Below are 10,701 nucleotides of genomic sequence, written 5' to 3'. Positions count from 1 at the left end.
CGCTCTAATTACTGGTTCATTGGTTCAACCGGAAAAACCGTTATGTAATAAACACCTGATTCTATAAAAATTCAATGAATAGAGCAACTGGTTCTAAACACTCTTCTACTGCATTTTTTTTACTTCAAAAGGGGATCATAAACAACTAGTTCTATGAATAAACAAACTACAATATAGGCCAATGATATGCAATGCCAAAAATAGGCCAATGATGAAATAATAAAGGGTTTCTCTTTTCAATTCTAAGTTCAAGCTTGTAGCAAACCAGAATCAACAAAGTAATACCGTTGAATTAGTCTTCCTTCTGAATTCTTATATACCTCAAAGAATTTCCTACAAAATGAAAATTGAACACAACACACAGCCTTAAAACAAAAACAAAACAACACTCAGAAATCATCAACGCTTCCAACCACAGCCTTAAAACAAAACAGAACAAGATTCAGAGCTTGAGCATTGATCACAAAAAATTGATTTCTGAAACAAAACAAAAATTGCAGAACAACATTCAGAGTTTGAGCATTGATCACAAAAAATTGATTTCTGAAACAGAACAAACAATCAACAAAACAATGAAAACAGAATTTTTTTTCCCTTTAGAAGAAGAAAACAATGAAAACATGAAGCATATAATAAATCAATGATCACCAACATCCAGCAATAATCTCAAAGACAACAATAAATACACAACAACAATTTAGCAAATAAACAAGAACAAGACCTAAATAGAAAATTCAACAAATTAAATCGCAGCAACCTAACAATTTAGCAAATTAAAACAACAGCAGCCCAACAATTTAGCAAATTATCAACTTAAGAAGTTCAAGAACAGAAAATCACAACAAAAACAAAAAAAAAATTAAAATTAACAAAAGAACAACAGCACAACAACCCAAGAACAATTAGCAAATTAACAAGTTTACAATAACAGTTAAAATTTACCAGAAGAACACTAATGCAAGTGGAATCATCATGCTAATATGTTTTCTGCAAAGATGCTATTTGTGCAGCTAAAATTTCCTAATTACTAAGATCCAATTATTCTAATTTCACATGCAATCAACTTTCTAAGTTTCTAAAAGCTAGAAATTATAAAACCAACCAGAAATATGGTTAAAGCATTTCATCAAACATGTTGAGTGCGGTAAAATTAAAACGAAATAAGAGAATTCAAAGCTTAAAATCAATGTGATAGAGAAGAGAACATAACTATTGTAACTTCAATTCAGTCAATGAAAAAATCCAAACCACTACCAAATCAAATAGTTACTTATTGTAATAGAAATCAGAAATTGCAGAGTTTGAATTAGAGTATTGGTGTTGTGTGAGTGTATTGTCTGGTGGCGGGTTTAGGGAACTCACGGCGGCGACAAAAGAGAGCAGTTCGACGGCTAGGTGGAGCGCGCGGCTTGGTCGCAGAGTTTGAAGCAGAGCAACGTGGCTTCCAGACGAACGCAAATGCGAACTCGAACGGTGAACGGCGAGTAAACGCGAACGGTGAACGCCAAGCGAACGTGAACGGCAAACAATCGGCGACGGAAGCGCGGCTGAGCAGACAAAGACGACGGACGCCGAGCTCGAGGAAGCAGCCGCGATCGGTGACAGCGAACAGGGGTTGAAGACTTGGAGCACGAGGGAAGCTAGATAGACGGACGGATGGCGACCTTTTTTATGCGACGGACGGCGGCAGTATGCCACTCCTTGCGGCGGTGGTGTAGGCTTACAGTGATAGGGTTTTTTGGCTGGGTTTGTGTGATTTCTTTCTGAATGAAAGAAAGAAAGGGAGAGAGGGAGACAGAAACGAAGGAGCTTCCGTGTTTGTGTAAACCGGCCGGGTTCCACTTCGGTCCACCGGCCAGTTCTCGACCGGTTCAATGGTTTTACATGCCTGACCAGACCATTAATATTGTCGGTTCGCAATTGAACTGGTCTGATCGGTCGGTCCGGTTTGGTTTTAGAACATTGACAGTAAATAAAAATATAGAAATTTAAAAATAAGTTCATACGTCTCGGTCCAACCTTGGTGGCACAAGCTTAAAGGCGGTGGTGCGCCTGGGATCGCAGTGGTGGCTGCTGCAACACTGCGGACGGAGATGGTATTGTGTGTCTTGGTAATGGATGATTGGTGTTTCTTTGTGAGATTGCATAAATTTTTTCTTTCTTTCTTATATTTTTGGATTGAGCATTTTTCTTTTTGGGTTTTGGGTCAAGGCTGACAGACCAGCCCAACCCAGAAAGAACTTTGAGACCCACCAACCCGAAATGCTCTACAGCGAAACTCCCTTCTTCCTAAGGGTGGTAATGGGTAGGGTAGGGTAGGGTTTGGATACAACCTTAACCCTACCCACAAGTTGAAATTTTTATATAAACTCAACCATATCTTATACGCGGGTTGAGAATATCCTAACCCTAACCCTATCCGCGGGTTACCAAAAAGATACAATATTATTATATATCTTAATGATAATTTAAAATAGAACTGACTTTTATGTAAATAAAAACGTATTAAATTATAAATTAGTGATATTCTCTTAGTGACTAAGGATTTTTTCCATTTAGTGAGAGGTTTTTGGTTTAACATCCACTTGAAACATATTTTTCTATAAGTATATAATATATAAATGTATAGGGTGCAAATAGGGGTCCTACCCAAATCCTACCCGCACCCTACCCGACTGAGTTGGGTCAGGTTGGGTACCCGTGGGTAAGGTGCATGTTGCCACCCCTACTTCTTCCTCGACCCAAAGACGCCACTTCTCTTTAACGCAACCTTCGTCACTCCTCACTGCGGATGCCCGCCGCCCAGACGCTGGTTTCGCCGTGACTACTGCAACCTCTAGTCCGACGTCCTCAAAGCCCGTTGACAAAACCAGGTATCTTTAAAATTCAGTTCCTACTCACCCCCAATAATCTTTAAAATTCAACATAAAACAATTTTTAAAATTTATAAAACCTTGAAAATCATTCAAATATAAATCAAATTAAAAAACATGGGGCGAGTAGGGGTAGAGATGGCAACAGATCCTCATAGAGTGGGGACATGTCTTTGTCCTTAGTTTTTAAAAACTCTTCTCGGCCGTGCCATATTTTCGCGATGGGTAATGGAGATCTCGTATCCGTTGGATACTCGGATCTTCTCAGATATTCGTATTACATGAAGTATGAATCACACAACAGTAATAGTATAGGCAGTTAGTTATTAGATGTTATATTTCTAGTAAGTTTTGACTTGAGAGTTAGTTATGAGGCAGTTAGTGATAATTGAATTAGTTATTAGAAAATTATTTTTAGTTGGAAAATGTGTTAAATTAGTTAGTATATAAGCTTAGAAAATGAGATTAGAAACTTGAGGATTGTTCTTGTAAGTCTGATTTGTGAAGCTAGTAAGAGAACTACACTCTTCTCTTTTTAGCTCTTTTTCTCCTCACATGTTTGATCTATTCTATTTTTCTACTCTTTGAACTCACAATTTTCTCATGATGCGGTGAGCATGGAAGAGAAGTAGAAAAATGTAAGAACGGATTGGGAGAAAGAGCCTTAAATGAATCTAGAATATTGAAGATTCAAAATCATGGACAACAACTCGTTTTCCCTCTCTTCAGTAGATATTCAAGCTTTGGTGAATTTCATGAATCAATTCAACATAATGCAGAAAAATTAATCTAAGCCAGCAACGAGTCCAGCTCTAGATCCAACCAGTCCCTACTTTTTATATCTTGGAGAGAATCCAGGATCTCCTTTGGTATCGGTCAGTTTAGGAACAAACAATTATCACGTTTGGGAGAAAGCTATGTGGTGTGCATTGAAATCAAAGAACAAGGTGAAATTCATAGATGGGTCGATCAAGAAACCAGAAAAGAATGATAGTTTGTTTCAAGCTTGGGAAAGGTGCAACACGTACGTGACTTTATGGATAAATTTGTCCCTGAGTGGAGAAATAGCGCAAAGCGTGATGTGGATTGATTCCACGGTAGAATTGTGGAAAGAACTACAACACAAATACAATCAAGGTGACATTTTCAGAATTGTGGAACTACAAGAAGAAGTATTTACTGTGAAACAAGGTGATCAATCAATCATTTCATACTACACGAAATAAAAGGAAATTTGGGAAGATCTGGATAATCTTCGCCTGATCCCGCAATATTCTCACTGTGCAGACCGTTGTGTTAAAACTCGATTTTTGATAAACCGACTTTTTTGGCTATTGTGTAACTTATTCCGCAAAATTCTGAACCATGACTCAATAATTATTAGTGAGACAGGACTAATGGTAAAAAAATAAAAATAAATTAAAAAATAATAATTAATAGGTCAAACTTGACTTTACAAGGGTAATTAATTCCTCTAAGTTAAATTTGAGTAGTAAAAAATAAACACTTACTCGGCATTAGTTTATTTTCCTCACTAAAGACTTTTGAGCCAGGAATTCACTTTTAGTGATACTTTTGTGTGCGCCGGAAAAAGTTAGTAACCAAAAAATTTGGAATTAGTGGTAAAAATAATTTCTATGTTAGTAATTATGTCCCAAGATTAATATTATTCATCCATTCATGATTTATTTCATTAAGAATAAATCTTAGCCAATAATAATTTTACCACACAGTAAAAGTTACCCCGAACCAAATTTTTTACTAGTATTCCACAAACAACTCCTAGAGACCCAAATCCTCTCACTTGCCAACCAAGTAATTTGCCTCTCCCTCTAAGCCTCTGGTCTGAGATTATATCAGTCTCTCACCCCTCTCTAATGTGTTTTTAACCACGAGTAACTAACCGCAGTTAACTGCGAATAAACACGTTATTATAAAGCTGATTGTGTTTCCTCAAAATCATGCCCTACTCTCTCAATCTCAGCTCAGTCTCCTCTGATTTTTTCAGCCCCTTTTATCATAATTAATTCAGCCAAAACTCAGATTTTATTTAAGGAAACATTGATCACAAATTTCACAAAAATACTATGTATTTTGTAAGTTTTTGACCGTGTTTCAGAGAGAGAAAAAGAGTGAAATTATGCACTTCTCTCTACGTCCCAACCGTCATCCCAACTATTCTTTCATTGTTCTTCAAGTGTTCTTCAAGAATCCGAACCAGACAAATACAATTCATTGCTCGTTTTCACAATTCTTGCATTTTTACCAAAATTTCAACAAGGTAAGCTCTTGCTCCTTCTCCATTCTTTTCAGTTTTTTCAGCAGTGACTTTGATTAATTCTTGCTCTCTTCCATGTATAAAAAACTTCTCTTGAAGTCCATATGGAGCACACCTAAGGAGCTAGAAAAATTCAAGCTCAAAGTGGTTAATTTCATCTCTTTTTGTGACACTTTTTTGCCAAGGAGAATACTGCACCACCACTAGCCGTATCTCTACCTTTGTGAGAGTGTTTTTGGTGTGTGAAAAGTCTAAGAACTGAATTAAACAAGAGTTCAGGGTTAGGAATAGTTAGAATATATTTGTGCTAGATTCGGTGTTCATGTAAGCCACTTTGTGGTGATTTTGTGCTTAATTTTATAATCTATAAATTTAGTGGTACTTTTCTATTTTTGACTTGTTATTTGGGTGATATATAAAGCTTATTTGCCTCTGAAAATTGTATGAACCACTGAAATTAATTAGAGTACTGGGGTTTAAGTTTCAAGCCTTAAGCATCACTAAAAGTGGGTATAAATAAAAAATTACACCCCTGGAAATTCAGCCAATAAAAGACCTGGAAAGTGACGTGTTAGAGGGTTACAAAGAAGATAGAAAACTAATTTTAATCCTATGAAACAAATGAGTAAAAATAAAAAGAGTATTATAGTTATTTTTGGGTAAAAAGAGGGTTAACAATATAATTTAATTGAAAGATCAGTAAAATTCTAAATTTAGCATCATCAGGGATAAAATAGTAAATATATAGATTAGTTGGGTCAAAATTATAACTAAAATAAATTTTTAAGCCTAAATAAAAGTTGTAGTAAAAGTTAGAAGTAAATAGTAAAAAATAGTAACTAAAACAAGTAAACAAATTAATAAAGGGTAAAATGGTATTTTAGGTTTCTAGGGATAAATTTGGTATTTAATAAAAATATTAGGGTCAATCCGATAAAATTTGACGCTAAATAAGGAATGAAAAAACTAGAGCACTTAGGGGTAAAATGGTAATTTTAGATATAAAGCAAATGTAAAAATGGTTAATTAACTTAATAAAGGCAAAAAGGTATGTTAGGAAGAATATGAGGATAAAATGCTATAGTAATAACATTAGTGGTGAAAGTGTCACTAAAAGTCTGAAGAAAATGGTAAAAATAGAAGTTATGTACAAAAGGACAAAATTGAAAATATATAAAAGTACCAAGGGCAAAATAATAAATGTAACGAAGGCTGAGAGATTTAAAGAAAAGAGATCGGGCATAAGTTTTTATAAAAGAAAAGGCAAGAAAAGTCCCTTAGAGGTAAAGTTTATTTGAAAAGTGTTGCAGAAAAAGAAAACTGTAAACTCCAAGGTTCTAAGAGAGTATCTGGGGAGGAAAAGTTTCTACTATGATGGAACCTGAACCATAAGATGTGGGAATGCCCACTTTATGTTGAAACCTGTTTCTTTAACTGTTAGCATACTATGGCGTCAAGCTTTGCAATAATTGCCAGTTGCCAGAATACACGTCGCTTTGTCTATTAGGCACGTATACATAACGTACGTAGTTGGAAAAACCATATTCAAGCTTAGTCCTGGATAATATTAGGTTGTGGGTAGACAACTGACGCGTGAGCTCATGGATTGCATAGGACCAAATATGCATTATACTTGGTTTCTGCATTTCTCTGCTTGTGATTGCTTACTATTATTCTGTTGTGTACTTGTGATTGTGCTTGTCTGTATGTTAATCACCGTTATAACCTTGCGAACACTTAGACTTAGGCTACAGAACCTTTAGTTTCCTGTGTAATACCCTGCTGGGAACCTTAAGTTCTCACTCCCTTACTTTTCTCCGTTCCACAGATGGAAACCATCGTGATTTTCTTTGAGTTTTTCGCATTTAGACAAGCGAACAGCAACATCACAGGTGTGTCTGATGATTCTTTCCTTGCTTCAACACAGTGTTTCCTCAGCTACCAAGATATCCATGAGTAGCAACAATAATAGTAGCAGCAGTAGCAGTAGTCTTTTCCCTCGTTTTGTATAGACTTTTAGAGGATTAGGTAATTTTATAAATATCTATATAAATAAGTTATAACGGGTCCCAGACTAGGGTGGATCTTGTGAGTTGGAACCTGTTAGTATAAATAATGGAGTTTGTAAATATTTACATGAATAAGCAGTGACATAACCCGGTGTGAACTATGATGTACTAAATGAGCCTTCGGGTATATATGTATGATATTATTATATTTTTTGTGTTTTCTATGCTTCATGTAGATATTGGCTTGGTTTGGTAAAGCTTTTCGAAGAGGTGTTTATGCTTTTTAAAAGCACAAGCTTCTCATTTTGTGTTTGGTAAATCAAAAAGACCATGTGCTTGTGCTTGCATCTTTTAAAAGATTGAAATTCTTTTGAAAGCAACTAAGGTGGAGCTTTTCAAAGTTAGCTTGTACTTTTCAAAATTTAAAAGTCTAATATAACCTCATATATTAACTAATTTTCAAATTTAACGCTTAAATTTATGTCTTTTATAGTAATTTTTAATTTTAAAAGCTATTTTACCAAACGTAATTGTTGTTGCTTGTGTTTATTAAAAGTAATTTTTAATTTGATTTACCAAACATAAATGCTACACTTTTAAAAAAGCTATCTTTTAAAAACTAGTTTTATAAGTTACTTTTAAAAAGTAAAAGTTTTACCAAACTAAGCCATTATCTGTTGAACGATTACCTATTCTGTTATATCTATCTAACATGCGGTCTCGACTAGCACTACAAGCTCATATGTATATATTTAATATAAGGTCTAGAGTCTCTAAAGAAATCTGTGAAGTAGCGCCTGGAGGCTAGCATTAGTCATGACATACTAGAAGTTGAGTCGTTACACGTTGCAACTATGAATTCAGTATAGTGAGGGGATATAAGGAAGACTCTTGCATGGTAAGGTTTCTAAGAGGATTAAATGAACAATTCTACCCAAGGTAGAAGAGGCATTTTCTATGGTCTTGCAACGAGAAAGACAAATGAACACAGGTGAAATGATGGAGAATAGAACCTTGATGGCCAATTCAGATTCAAATAACTCAGGAGGCACAAGAGGAAAGGGCAGAGGTAGAACTAGTAGAGGAAGCTTTGGTAAAGGGGGAAGGAACTCAAAATACTGCACCTATTGTGGTAAGAATGGCTATTTAATTGATGTCTGTTATAGAAAGCATAGGTTTCCTCCACATCTGAAAGGTGGACATAGTAATGGTACAGTCAGTAATGTAATTGCTGAAGAGAATAGTGAAGAAATCAGCAATGAAGTCCAAATGGATAGTGAAGTGAGCTCCAAGCTTAGTCTTATTCCAAATCGGAAGGAAGCACTGCTTGCTCTCTTGAACCAGCAAGATGCACAACCAAAGCATAGCATTAACCAAATCTCTCATACATTATATCATTGTTTGTTTTTGCTCTACATTCTTGGGTCATTAACTCTGGAGCCACCAATCATGTTGCTTTTTCTATGAAATCTTTCAAAACACTTCAAGAAATAAAACCAGTTCTAATAAACATACCTTATGGCACACATACAATAGCTAAACATGCAGGGTTAGTACACTTTTCTGAATCTTTTCAGCTTACACATGTTTTCTATATACCTACATTCAAATTCAATCTAATTTTAGTGTTGAAATTAATTAAAGATTCAAGGTGTAAACTGATTTTTTATGAAAATAATTGTGAAACTCAAGACAAAAACACCAAGAAGACGATTGGTGTAGCTAAACAAAGGATGGGGTTCTATGCCTTTGAAAGACTAGTTCCTATTGCAGCTGCTCATTCACTTCTCACTCATGCTTTTGCAGCTCCTCACAACATACACAATGTGCACAAAATGCAAAAAATAACATCTGACATCTAAGGCTTGGACACTTACCTAATAGTAGAATAAATGTAGTGAAAAGGAATATAGTTTTTTTTTAGAAAATTCAGTTTGTAATAAAACCATGTGACTCATGTCACTATGCCAAACAAAAGAGACTACCATTTTTCACTAGTTTCTCAAAATTAGAATGCTTGTTTGACATAGTGCACATGGACATATGAGGTCCAATTGACACAGCATCAATGTTTGGTCATAGGTACTTTTTGACTATTATTGAAGACAAAAGCAGATTCACTAGGTTATTCTTTATAAAAGAAAAAACAAGAGTGAAGCTAGAAATTTAGTTCAAAATTTTGTAAAAATAGTTGATACACAATTTAATATAAAAATAAAAAGAATTAGAATAGACAATGGGGGTAGAATTCAAGTTAGAAAGATTTTATGCATCAAAGGGAATTTTACATCAAATATTGTTGTCAAACTCCCGAGTTAACTCGTAAATTTGTACGAGTTTACGAGTTTAGGTAGTAGAATTGAGTTAACTCGAACATAAACTCATTTCTAGGTAGACTCAGGTAAACTCGATCAAACTCGCGAGTCAGCGAATTTGTGTTGGGTGCTCATTTTCGCCAAAATGGCGGCGTTCCCCCCCCTCCCCCCACAAAAAAGAAGAGAATAATGTTAAATCATGGAACCCTAATCCCTAATGTTTCTCATGACTCATTCTTCTCCCTGCCATTCTCTCACTCTCATTTTTGTCTATCCTTTACCGCTGTTCATCGCTCGCCGCCGGTCGCCTGCGTCCCTGCCGTTCATCTCACTACTCACTCGTTCGTGCCTCTCCATTCGTCCGCCGTTCTCTCACTGTCACTCTCGCCACCCGTAGAGCCTCTGCCATCCGTCATGATGTATCGTTTGTCACGTTACTGCCTTTCTTCATGTCCTCTGCCAGTCACCAAGCAGCTATCGTTCGTTCTCGCCGTTTGTGTCCTCTGTTCGTTCGTTTGCTCCATTCAGGTATGTTTGTTTGCGATTTCGTGTTACTGAGTTACTATATTTTATAGTTATTAGTTGTTAATGTTAGTTTGTTACTGTTGCATACTTGAATTTGTGAATTCTGAATTTATGACCTTTGTTAGTTGTTACTGGCTTACTGCTGAATTCTGAAATTATGATCTTTGTTAGTTGTTACTTGTTACTACTAAATTTAGAATTAGTTATTACAAGCACTGCTGAATTCTGGATTTATTACTTTACTAAATTAATTATTTGGTATTGTTGATTTGTTGATTTAGGGACAAAATGTCTGAGAATGAGTTCATTGGGGAGCCAAATCAAAATTTAACGGAGGAAGAACATGAATATATGAATGATGATGATTTTGTTGGTCGTATCGAACTTGAATTTGAAAGAAATGATGTTTCTGATGAAGATTGTGAAGATGATGATGTTGATGCTGACGCCATGGAAGATGAAGATATTGGAGAATTTCAGTTTTAGGCTTTTAGTTCATTAGAACATTTAATTATTGCTTTATTGTTTTCTTTTTTGTTTGGTTGAGTTATATGAAGCTTTGATTGTGTGTGACTGTGTGTTCTATGTTGAACTAGATGTATACTTGTGTAGGATTTGAATGTGTGTTCTAGAGTACTTGTTATAATTGTAGTATTATTTTAATTTATTATGTGTTTTAATGTTGAAATTGGTTTATATAT

At 35.3% G+C, this 10,701-nt stretch overlaps 1 protein-coding gene across 2 annotated transcripts in view; it reads right to left on the bottom strand.

Annotated features, from left to right (window-relative positions):
• The window catches only part of LOC107623856, a 6,216-nt gene extending 4,415 nt beyond the window's left edge, over positions 1 to 1,801 (bottom strand). The window contains exons 1-2 of one of the 2 annotated variants that reach the window (XM_016326251.2): positions 1,363 to 1,801; positions 286 to 333 (exon numbers count right to left, since the gene is read on the bottom strand). The gene's annotated coding sequence lies outside the window, so the exon portion shown is untranslated. The remainder of the gene's footprint in view (positions 1 to 285; positions 334 to 1,362) is intronic. The other variant, XM_016326252.2, reaches the window with a different exon arrangement.

Source organism: Arachis ipaensis, chromosome B10, assembly GCF_000816755.2.
Source record: "Arachis ipaensis cultivar K30076 chromosome B10, Araip1.1, whole genome shotgun sequence".
In the NCBI taxonomy this organism is placed as follows: Eukaryota; Viridiplantae; Streptophyta; class Magnoliopsida; order Fabales; family Fabaceae; genus Arachis; species Arachis ipaensis.
Note: the sequence above shows the minus strand (reverse complement) of the source record. Positions and strands in the feature narration are given on the sequence as shown.